Source organism: Dreissena polymorpha, chromosome 3 (genome assembly GCF_020536995.1).
Source record: "Dreissena polymorpha isolate Duluth1 chromosome 3, UMN_Dpol_1.0, whole genome shotgun sequence".
NCBI classification, from domain to species: Eukaryota; Metazoa; Mollusca; class Bivalvia; order Myida; family Dreissenidae; genus Dreissena; species Dreissena polymorpha.
Genome location: NC_068357.1, coordinates 109,748,978 through 109,761,586, shown reverse-complemented (window position 1 = coordinate 109,761,586; position 12,609 = coordinate 109,748,978). Strand labels below are relative to the sequence as shown.

Sequence of the window (12,609 nt, the reverse complement as noted above, 5' to 3'; positions counted from 1 at the left end):
AAAGATTATATGTGGTTCACAAGGACTCGAAATTCAGATTTATGTATGTGATCAGATTCCAAGACTCTATGTGGTTCACAAGGACTCAAAACTCAGATTTATGTTTATGATCAGATTCCAAGATTTTATGTGGTTCACAAGAACTCAAAATTCAGGTTTATGTGTGTGATCAGATTCCAAATTTCTATGTGGTAAACACGGATTCACGATTCAGATTTATATCTGTGATCAGATTCCAAGATTCTATGTGTGTTATAACTATACCATATTCAGATCTATGTGTGCGATTAGATTCAAATATTTTATGTGTGTAAAAAATGATCCAATATCAAGATTTGTGTGAGCAAATACTTTGTGATTTTTTCGTCTGATTCGACGATTGTATTTGGATATCAAGGATCCAAGATTCATATATATATATATGTGTGTGTGTGTGTGCAGATTCAAAGATTCTATATGGGTAATAAGGATCCAATATTTTGAGTTTGAATGGGATCAGATTCCAAGATTCTATGTGAGTAATACAAATATTAGATTCGGATAGATCTATGTGTGATCCGATTACAAGGTTTTGTAGTGGGTTTTTACCAAGATCCAAGATTCCGAGTTCTGTGTGTGTGATCAGATTTCAAGCTTATTTATAGGTGATAAAGATCTAATATTTAAATCTTTGTGTGCAATCAGAAACAAGAATCTATGTGGTTAATACTGATTCAAGAATAATATCTGTGTTTGTAATCAGATTAAATATTTAATCATACCACGCATTGATATTTATTATACCACAGCATTGATATCTGCCTGATATAACGTTGCCCGTTATATAGAGAATAACAGGTTACTGCCTGATATTTTTGTAATATATCAGGCAAGGCTTAGATAGAGAATACTAGGTCGGTGCCGAATAAAGCAAAGTTTATTTTGCGAGGCTTAGAAAATCTCAACCACGAGCCTTGGCGAGTGGTTCAGATTTTCGTGCCGAGCAAAATACACTTTGCTTATTCGGCACCGACCTAGTATTCGATTTATCCCATCAATTTTCTAAGTCGTAAATTATTTCTTTAAAAATAGAATAGGAAAATCGAACTACATGGAAAAATCCCAAAGTTATTTTAAGCAAACATTGTTTTATTATTTTAATTGTGCCGAGCCTAATGCATAACAAAAAGATCAGTAACTAACCTGTTTTTCTGTTTATCATACCTCTACGTCCCCGATGTTTAAGAAATAATGAAAAAAAAAACACACTAAACAACTGCAGCTTTAGCGTGAAATAACATGCATTGTGTCGTATGACGTGTTAATAATGACGTCACGAGTACGCGCACTTAATATTTGTAAATAATGTTTTTTGCTTTTTGAGTTGCATTATGTGTTAAAAATATATTACATCTTGGTATCAAATTGTTTGTTTTGTTGAATCTGATTCGATTTTACTAGAAATGATTACTTTATAGTTGATTCCGAGTAATATGACCATTCTCCGCCGCGCGTGACCACAGGTGGAAGTAACGTACCCAGGATAGTATTTTTCATATATATATTTTTTAGGAGCCCAATATATTCAAATAAATATATAAAATCATGTTTAATGAGAAAAAAATTGACAAAGAGCCATGAAAAAACAATCCCCACCCTCTGATATTGGAATCATAACAAGGTCATTAACTAGACTTAATTATAGACCTGTCTTCGCGGGCCGCAAAAATGTCAAAAATAGCTTTAATCCAAAGCACCCCTTGATCCTCCTATGGGCCATTGGACAACCTTTCAAAAAAAGTTAACTTCAAAAATATCTGTCCAGCCGTTAACTCACAGTCGGTCGAAAACCGAGCAATATTTCGAGTCCGTTTGTCAACCCGAATAAATCTTCTACAGACTTTCGAACAATATTTTTGAGTTTTTGCCCCTTAATCGATAGCTCGCGTCCTATTCCTTTGAAACAACGAAGCGTGTCAAATAATGCATGCATATGCAACCACTTACCCCTAAAAACTTATTCCAAAATGTTATATTTTCTTTGCAACAACTGTTATAACTCTAAATTTGATTTACTTGAAAACGAAAGTAGCCATCGCTCTTGAACCCGGCTTAGCAGCGAATTACACTGACAGAGCCAGGCACATAAATATCCAATCAACAACAACAACGATGTTTAATAAATGTAAATAAATGAAAAATACTTATCATTCTGATTGTATTGGAATAAGTTTTTAGGGGTAAGTGGTTGCATGTGCATGCATTATTTGACACGCCTCGTTGTTTTAAAGGAATAGGACGCGAGCTATCGATTAAGCGGCAAAAACTCGAAAATATTGTTTGAAAGTCTGTAGAAGATTTATTCGGGTTGACAAACGGACTCGAAATATTGCTCGGTTTTCGACCGACTGTGAGTTAACGGCTGGACAGATTTTTTCGGCGTAAGCTGAATAAGCCAGCTTTTCACCCTGACTTGACCTTTGTAAGTGTCCAATAATACTCAAATAAAATTTCCCGCGGCTAGGTACGAATGAATACACTTCATTTATTCCATTGGCTGATTTGAGTATAACACCAGAACATTGGAAACATATCCGCGTCTTTGTTACACTGTTGTACTGCATGAAACAATTTTATCTCTAATAAAAAGGCCCAATAGATAGAACAGTTTTACAATCAATTTTCGACATAAATACAGTTTGTGCGTTCACCTTTTATTTTCAGAGAATTACCAGCGCAAAAGCGTTTAACTAAAGTCTATGTTGTCATATTTAGTACTTACTTGCATTGCATTTCAACCCGCGAGGTTTCGGGTCAACACGCGGTCATTTTGTGAAAGTCAGAGTTTATATACAGTTCATCACCGGAGTTCGCAAAAGGGGTTGCGATCATTGTGTCTTACTGACAATAACGTAGTGACTGTAATGCATTGCATTCCAATCCGCAAGGTATCAAGGTCAGTTTGCGGTCAGTTGCAGAAATCTTTATATAAACGCCGTCTCGTAAACTTTGTGCACTTGAAGTCTGTTTTGATCAGAAAGATACTAAATAAAGATATTCGGCGACATTATTGTGGTATGTCAATCATCGATTTTTAATATGGTTTCAAAATTTGCATGATAAGGACCAATTTTGATAAAATTAATTAGAAATATTTATCCATTTAGATCAGTTTATTAAGCATGACCACAATAATTCGCTATACTATAATTATGCAATTAAATAAGATTCGAGTATTGCCGGCTGACCTATATGCACTCGTTTATTTTCATGTTTCTTGTGTTTTTCTATTCTGTAAATATAGATATCTGAGTAATAATATAACATAAAGCAAAATAAGCCACGAAATCTGGCGCAACACCCCGTAATTGATTTGCTTATGATGTAGCTAACAACTGCGCAGAAAAAAGGCATCCGCTACTTTTTATCTCATAGAGATAACTTTTGATCGTTCATAAACATCGACCACAATCAACGCCGTATATCTTTTTTTAAAGATATTTCTTGTTTAAAGTGAACTTTTTTTTAAAGGTTGTCCAATGGCCCATAGGAGGATCAATGGATGCTTTTGATTAAAGCTACTTTCGACATTTTTGCGGCCCGCGAAGACAGGTCTATGATAAATTCTAGTTAATGACCTTGTTATGATTCCAATATCAGAGGGTGGGGATTTTTTTTTCACGGCTCTTTGTCAATTTTTTTCTCATTAAACATGATTTTATGTATTTATTTGAATATATTGGGCTCTTAAAGGGACTGTCCAATGGATTATGGTCTGAACAAAATATAAAATTATTGTTTTAGATATTAAAAACGATTATCGCCTTTGATTTAAGGATATAAAAACTCAAAGCAGACTAAAGGAAGTATAACACAAACCAACACATAAGCCCAAGCGGATGGGAATTCCATATTATATTTCAAAAACGCCGCTCGACGTTTTTGACCTAAAAATAAATGTAGCTGAAAATCAGCTGACAAGTCACGTGGTACATGGTACTGTCATTTATTTTTGGCATAGAAATTACATTATTTCTAAAGAAAGAGATTTAGCTTGTTGAGCAAATAATTGATTTTCATTGAATATTTTTGATAAACCAATAAAATATACTTCATATTTAAATCAATATTTTTATTGGAAAATCACTTTTCACAAATACGAATATGCGGTCGAAAAGAATTCAAGATGGTTCGGACAAAAACAAGTGCTAGCGCTAAGACTAAAAAAAAACAAGAGATGCAAGGTACAGGCGTAATAAAAGGGAAAGGATAATAGACATTGGTATTCAGTGTGATCGATGGAGAAGAGTTAAAGAAGCTACTGGGATTGAAAAGGACGAGAAAATGATGGAAATATTGATCGATGCGTAAGTCTTCTTCATTTTCAGTTTGTGTTTCATAGCTACTTTTCTATAAATTCCCTTAATTATTTTGCTATATAATGAACACGATTTGACTTACACACACACAAACCCTTATAAGTATAAAAGATGTGTTTTAGAATTGTGCAATGCTTTTAAATTTCAGAACTACTTCTGAACTAGAGAGCTTCAACAATCATCTTTTGATACGCTCCAAACCAAAGCGAAATGCTTTCAGGTAAATAAAAAGTTAAATGTTTAAAAAATACACTTGTTAAAGTGTTTCTTTTTTATGAACACATGCTCATTCATTGAACAAAGGAATTTATGCTCTTTCTTTTTGAGAATTTACATTTTAATAGTGTAAAAATGATGTACCCTTTGTGACAAGTCTCGTAATAAACTGCCTGAATGACTAAAATATGAATATATTTTTAGCTCGGCTGTTTTCGGAGAAAACCCGAGGTATTGTCATAGCCAGCTCGTCGTTGTTGTGTCGTCAGCCAGCTGATCGTTGTCGTGTTGTCCGCCGGCGTCGTGCTAAAACTTTTACATTTTGCTCTACAATCAAAGTGATTCCACCTACAACTTAGAAACTTCAAATGTGGATTCACCTTGATGAGTTCTACACGCCACACCCATTTTTCGGTCACAAGGTCAAAGGTCAATGTCCCTGTGACCTCTAAAAAAAAAATTATGACAAGCTTTCGAAGCCTAGCGTGGCACCCGTAACGCGGTGCTCTTGTTTCATCATGTGATAGTAAAATTATTTATGAACAGGATTTTTGTATTTTTGTTCACAGGATGTTTAAACAACTAGTAGTTAATCAAGAAATGAATTCTGATTATGAATATGTCATTGGTGTTGAATTAGTTCATATCTAGTGTAACATCATCAAAGTCCTAAAGGCAGATTTTCACATGATGAGTTGCATGATATTTTCTGAGTTTCATTTCTAAAATTATTTTTTTCAGCTGTGCAGGTGTCAGTTAGCAGCAATAGATTATTCAAAACACTTGAATCGTCCTGTTTTGTTGGACAAAGAAGGAAATGAGAGGTATTTATATTATTGTTTTCGCCCTGTATGTTGGTTTGTGTGTTTGTTTGCGTCAAACTTTAACATTTTGCCATAACTTTTGCAATATTGAAGATAGTAACTTCATATTTGGCATGCATGTGTATCTCATGGAGCTGCACATTTTGAGTGGTGAAAGGTCAAGATAATCCTTCAAGGTCAAGGTAAAAAAAAACAAATTCAAGAGAAGTAATAAGCTTTAAAGAGTTCATCTGAACCTACCAAATGATAAAAAAAAAAAATCAAAGTGGCGCAGTAGGGGATATAGTGTTTCTGACAAACACATTTCCTGTTTTTATTAAATTTTGAATTGTAAGGATCAATTTACAGATTTATGATTACTTATTGAAAGTTTTTATTATTAATAATTAAATTGAATTTACAAACATGATGTATTTAAGCTCAAATTTGACACATTCATGTGATATGAATAATAAGTATACATTTTGCAAACAATGCTCCTGTCATAAAAGAACTACTGCAGCAAAGTATGCACTGAATCAGTAAATTTATATTATGGCATATATATTGTCTATAGATCTTTATTCTTTTGTTTTGTTTTAGCAATTGTCATTTCATTTTTTCAAACATCATGTCAGTTATAAAACAATCTTTCAGGAGAAAAAAGGTGTACTCAAAAGCTGCTTGTAATTGGAGCACAAGGCCTGTGAAAAAAACATACATAACCGGTTTGATCACTGAAGTTATAAATGAATTCACCATAGGCAAGAAAAGAATAAGTGGCAAATGTGAACAGCTGCCTGAAGACTCCAAAAGAATTAGGTCAACTATAGCCCCCGTCACCCCTCCACCTACATCAATACTTGGAGATCAGCATGTCTCTAGATTGAGAAAAGCGAAAAAATGAATTGTTGCCCAAGACGTGTTTGATATTCATTTGAAGTTGACGCAGAAGTTATCTTTGTTAGATAACTATTAAGTTTCACATCTTTAGTGTAAATATAATTTTAGAAGTGTTTTGAAAATGTACAATCTTACATTATGTTATAAATAATGAATGCTCTTGGTTGTACAATGCAATTACATTTTTTAGGAAGTTTTAATATTGAATTTAGCATAAAATATTTTTTTTATGTTATATTTTGTGCGTTTTTTATCAATTCATTTTTATGCTCCCCCAAAATTTATTTTGGGGGGAGCATATAGTTGCCGCTTCGTCTGTCCGTCCGTGTGTCCGTCTGTGCACAATTTTTGTCCAAGCTATTTCTCAGAAAGTAATGACCGGAATTCAATGAAACTTTATGGGAAGCTTCACTACCAAGAGGAGATGTGCATATTATCAGCCGGTTCTCTTCAGATGATTTTTCACAGAGTTATGGCCCTTTGAAATTTTCCATTGTACATATAGTGCAATTCTTGTCCGGGCTATTTCTCAGCAACTAATGACTGGAATTCTATGAAACTTTATGGGAAGCTTCACTACCAAGAGGAGATGTGCATATTATCAGCCGGTTCTCATCCGATGATTTTTCACAGAGTTATGGCCCTTTGAAATTTTCCATTGCACATATAGTGCAATGCTTGTCCGAGCTATTTCTCAGCAACTTATTACAGTAATTCAATGAAACTTGATGGGAAGCTTCACTACCAACAGGAGATGTGCATATTATCAGCCGGTTCTGGTCGGATGATTTTTCACAGAGTTATGGCCCTTTGAAATTTTCTATAAACTGTACATATAGTGCAATTCTTGTCCAGGCTATTTCTCCCCAACTACTGACCGGAATTCAATGAAGCTTTAATCCATCCATCGTATAATTTTGTCCACAGTTATGCCCCTTAAGACGTTTCCTTTTATCTGAATATATAGTACAATATTGTGACAAAAAAACACTTTTGGGGAGCATCACCAGTCTACACCGGTTTCTTGTTACACATGTAAAAACTACAATTTTTCTTACAAAATGTTTAGTTTTTTGTTTGATTATCGATATGTGTTTTTCATTGCCTTCTTTATTACCTGTATTTAATAAACCATTGTAGTCAATGTCTCTAAGCCTCTTATAATTGACCTCGAGAGTAGTTTCCTCTTTAATTATCGATACTATGAATGTGATAGTGTATCCAGATATGCCTCAGTGTTCTATTTACACATCAACATTTAATACTTTTTAATGGCCATACTCATTTGAAATGCAAATCACCTAAATAATTAAATGCCAGCATCATACACTCGAACCAACTTCAATGAGTTCTCAACTCCTGTCACATTTCTATGTGCATGTATTGAGTTCGATCCATTTTCTGACACCAGATGAATATAATACAAAATTTGTTAAAAAAAAATCAAACTTCAATGCATGGATCAGCCCATATAGGCATATGTCTTCTTACTTATGATAAAATTATACATATCATATTATCATTGAACTCTTGCTATGTTCTTATACATATATTATATAGAAGATGCTAACTTATTCATTGAACTAAGTATGTTGCTCAAATATTTCATTGTCTATTTGTATAATAATGATCACGTTATATTTTACACTGTTGTTAAGGTGACTTATAGGCCTATTAGGCCGGGTGTTCTTGTATGCATTGTATATATGTCTGTTAATCTCCTGTACGTAAACACATGTCACTATAATAAAAGATTATCTTATCTTATCTGGATCAAGTTCATATCACACTGAATAAAATACCTCAATTGTATATCAATTTAATAGATAGGAAAAAATCGGCTGAGCTAAAATGTAGACGGACAGCACAGGTTACTACATAAAGAAAGCACACAATATACAAAACATGGTTGAACAATAATAAGATACTTTTTTTTTAAATTTCAACAGCAACTTGTTGCTTTTTTATTGATTTCGAAATGTTTAATCATGCATTAGCATATGTCATGTTTAAAATGTATTTTAAGAAACCTAATCTAACAAATATCAAGTGTGAAACAAAATGACTCCAAATAAAAATAAACAAGGGCTGTTTGTAAAACATGCATGCCCCCCATATGGGCTGTCAGTTGTAGTGGCAGCCATTGTGTGAATACGTTTTTTGTCACTGTGACATTGACCTTTGACCTAGTCACCTGAAAATCAATAGGGGTCATCTGCGAGTCGTGATCAATGAACTTATGAAGTTTCATGATCCTAGGCGTAAGCTTTCTTGAGTTATCATCCGGAAACTATTTTACTGTGTCGAGTCACCTTGACCTTTGACCTAGTGACCTGAAAATCAATAGGGGTCATCTGCGAGTCATGATCAATGTACCTATGAAGTTTCATGATCCTAGGCTTAAGCGTTCTTGAGTTATCAGCTGGAAACCATTTTTCTGTGCGAGTCACCGTAACCTTGACCTTTGACCTAGTGACCTAAAAATCAATAGGGGTCATCTGCCAGTCATGATCAATGTACCTATGAAGTTTCATGATCCTAGGCGTAAGTGTTCTTGAGTTATAATCCGGAAACCATTCGGTGGACGGACTGACCGACATGAGCGAACAACATACCTCCTCTTCTTCGAAGGGGGGCATAATAAAAAAATCAAAATGCAAACTTAAAATTGAATAAAAGCAAAAGATATAAAAAATAAAAACAGGTAATACACTATTGACTGTTTTTTTTTATGAACGGTCTTTTCAAGCAAACGTTACCATTTTTGAACTCATCCAAAATATCATTGAGACCAATCTTTATTTTACGGCTGTAGAGTGTTAACAAGGCAAATGTAGACGCCGCACGACGGACAAAAGGCGATCACAAAAGCTCACCATGAGCACATTGTGTTCAGGTGAGCTAAAAAGTGTAAAAATCAAACTATTAAGTTCAAACAAGAAAATAAAATAAGTATACAAGAAATGAATTTTGATTTTCAATTAGTTTATTTACATAGTATTCTTAAGAAATATGTCATTGCTTCTTTTATTTCTTTCATCTTACAATCCAGAGTACTCGTGGCATTTCATTCAAATGACACCAAAGTAAGCATACAAATGTAAAAACTGCTGTGCAAGTTTTAATAATAAACTAGCACATTTCACACAAATTGATTTTTCAAAACAAAATGCATAGAACTGAAAAATCCAAATGATTAAGCATAACTCAAATGATTTGCATAAATATAAATGTTTCAAAAAAGGAGCCAGAACAAAAAATAATCAAAACTAAGAAAAGTTCTATGTCTGATAAATGAAAAAGAATAGCAACACGGGCTGTTTGTAAAACATGCATGCCCCCCATATGGGCTGTCAGTTGTAGTGGCAGCTATTGTGTGAATACGTTTTTTGTCACTGTGACCTTGACCTTTGACATAGTGACCTGAAAATTAATAGGGGTCATCTGTCAGTCATGATCAATGTACCTATGTAGTTTCCTGATCCTAGGCCTAATTATTCTTGAGTTATCATCAGGAAACCATTTTACTATTTCGAGTCACTGTGACCTTGACCTAGTGACCTGAAAATCAAAAGGGGTCATCTGCCAGTCATTATCAATGTAGCTATGAAGTTTCATGATCAAAAGGCGTAAGCATTCTTGAGTTATCAGCTGGAAACCATTTTATTGTTTTGAGTCACTGTGACCTTGACCTTGTGACCGGAAAATCTAAAGGGGTCCTCTGCCAGTCGTGATCAATGTACCTATGAAGTTTCAAGATCCTAGGCGTATGCATTCTTGAGTTATCATCCCGAAACCATCTGGTGGACGGACCGACATGTGCAAAACTATATACCCCCTCTTCTTCGAAGGGGGGCATAAATATGCAAAATTATTAGAACACTGGGCCTTCACCTGGTACGAAGCCTGGATACTGGCCTTAAGGACTAGGAAACTTCTCCCTTATTAATTTAACACAACATGCTGGGACAGTTATTCTCATGCATTAAGATGGTAAATTGTCTGTATGCAGCATGTCTGAAAGATTTATTGACATCTTCTAGTGTCTCTGCATAAAAGGAAAACACATCTTGTTGATACTGCTGCTGACTGTAGAGGGTCATCCTATCCAGCACCGAAAGAGTCATCTCCTACAAAGAAATTGTAACAGATTTTACAATAAACTTCTTGCAAATGTAACTCCAATCAGCAGTCAGTGAGACAGCACACTAGATTATATGAGCCTTGTTCTGAGAAAACTGGACATAATGCATGTGCGTAAAGTGTCATCCCAGATTAGCCTGTGCAGTCCACACAGGCTCATCAGGGGCAACACCTTCCGCTTTTATGACATTTTTCGTTAAAATGTCTCTTCTTAGCAAAAATCCCATTAAGGCGGAAAGTGTCATCCCTGATTAGCCTGTACAGACTGCACAGGCTAAGCTGGGACGACACTTTACGCACATGCATTATGCCCAATTTTCTAAGGACGCGGCTCATATAAAGGGGTGGAAAGGTGTTGATGGTATCAATGCAATGGATCAATGGAGTACAAAATATTGAAATGGTATGCAAACTTAACAATTTTTAAGCAAAAAAAGAGTAATCCTTTCTTTACTCATGTAAAAACATAAATTGCATTGAATAAAATAGCAAGATGACAAACAACTACACAATGTCTTAGAACTTAGCATCTTTGTTGGCATTAGCTGAAATTCATTTTAATAAGCCAATAATGATTCAGTAAATGATTTTCCCACATGACAAAATTGCCTTTATAGCAGGATTAATTTTTAAGATGGGATATTTAATAGGTTTGCATGGTAGAACATTATTGACCAATTTCTTAGTCCTTGTTATAACACAATATGACGCTGCAAAACTTAAGATATTCAGTTACAGAAACTCATAATACATGAATCTTACTCACAGGTCTGTGACTTGAGCATAATTCTGGGACCATCCCACAGCAAACTCGATCTTCCACTCTCTCGTATTGTGGGCATCTGTGACAAGAGCACCACTTAGTTATTGTTGCTAATGTATCAACTTTCTGGATCTTTCTGGCAGGACGTTTTCCTTAACTCTTCTGTAGACTTGAATCCTGAGTGTAACAAATAAAACATCATGCATTTGATAAAAAACCAAGTAATGCAGAAAATCTAATAAATAATAGCAAAAAGAGTAACCCTAAAATGACAAAATCATGATGTCAATGTCATGACCTAATCACATGAGTTATAGTGCATTTCTTGATTTACTACATGTTATTTGCAACCACAGCCTACATCCACAGATTTCGGACCTAAATATTGTGAAAAAAAAGCAAAAAGTCCTACTATTCTTAGCCAAGGTGACTGTTCAACTCTCAGGCCTTTACAATAATAGTTCTAACTTGTAAATCATAATGGGTTATAGTCAAACCTGCATTTATCAACACAGAGCGGACAAGGGTGATATTATTATTTCTTCTTAGTTCGTCTGGTCACAAATAGATATACATAATTCACTATGCCCCTCCGGTTGACCAGGTGGGAGAATTTATCGAATAACTGGCACATAATTAAAATGTGTACACACAAGAGCATTAAAATAAACTTACTGAATCTGTGTCCTGAGAATACAACAACATTCTCTTAGATGGCTGTCTGACGCATTTACTTCTTCTCATCTCTCCCTCTGTTTTGGCCTAAATAAAAAAACATAAATAATACACTGACTTATTTGTGCTCTAGGATCTGGGCACGAATTTACTGTGGAAGAATCCACTGGCTTCTATTAGCAAAATTTAAAAGTTAATGTAAAACGTACATTGCAAAATAAACAACACAAAATTCAAAAGTCAAAACGAGAAAATCATAAAATCAAAATACGTTAAATTGATTCTCATTTTCATGCATTGGAGTCGTCTACTATCGTCTAATTTGTAAACCAGCGACATTTAGCGTCGAATTGCAAGGTAAAGACCAACAATCCGCTAACATTCAACGGCAGATAAACTCATCTTGTTGAATTAAATAAAATAAGATCGGAATCTTAATATATTATATTTGATTAAATAAAAAAAACATATTTTCTTACTGGTACGCTCATTGTAGATTTCGAAGCCTCCGCCATTTTGTTTGTTTGTGTGTGAATCACGTGACACGAAGCGCGAAATACAAATAGAAAGGGATTTCCCAAGGTAGACGCAAAAGTCGTAATACAATTTGGCTGTTGCTCTTTAGTTTTGTAGTTTTTAGCAAAAGGTTGAGTTGGATATGGTTCAAATTAACGAATGTTATTAATTAATATCAAAATAATAGCCTGCTAAATTCAGGAAAATAATCCATTGGACAGTCCCTTTAAAA

The 12,609-nt window shown here is 34.5% G+C and overlaps 2 long non-coding RNA genes across 2 annotated transcripts; one reads left to right on the top strand and one right to left on the bottom strand.

The window, feature by feature from the left end:
• Positions 1-3,729: 3,729 nt before the first annotated feature.
• LOC127870989 (uncharacterized) lies at positions 3,730-7,708 on the top strand. Its single transcript, XR_008045030.1, has 4 exons — positions 3,730-4,346; positions 4,507-4,578; positions 5,316-5,398; positions 6,035-7,708. It is a non-coding gene; the product is annotated as an uncharacterized LOC127870989 (long non-coding RNA).
• A 739-nt stretch (positions 7,709-8,447) lies between these two features.
• On the bottom strand, positions 8,448-11,927 carry LOC127870990 (uncharacterized). Its single transcript, XR_008045031.1, has 3 exons — positions 11,862-11,927; positions 11,190-11,363; positions 8,448-10,410 (listed from the first exon to the last, which is right to left on the bottom strand). It is a non-coding gene; the product is annotated as an uncharacterized LOC127870990 (long non-coding RNA).
• Between the last annotated feature and the right edge of the window lie 682 nt (positions 11,928-12,609).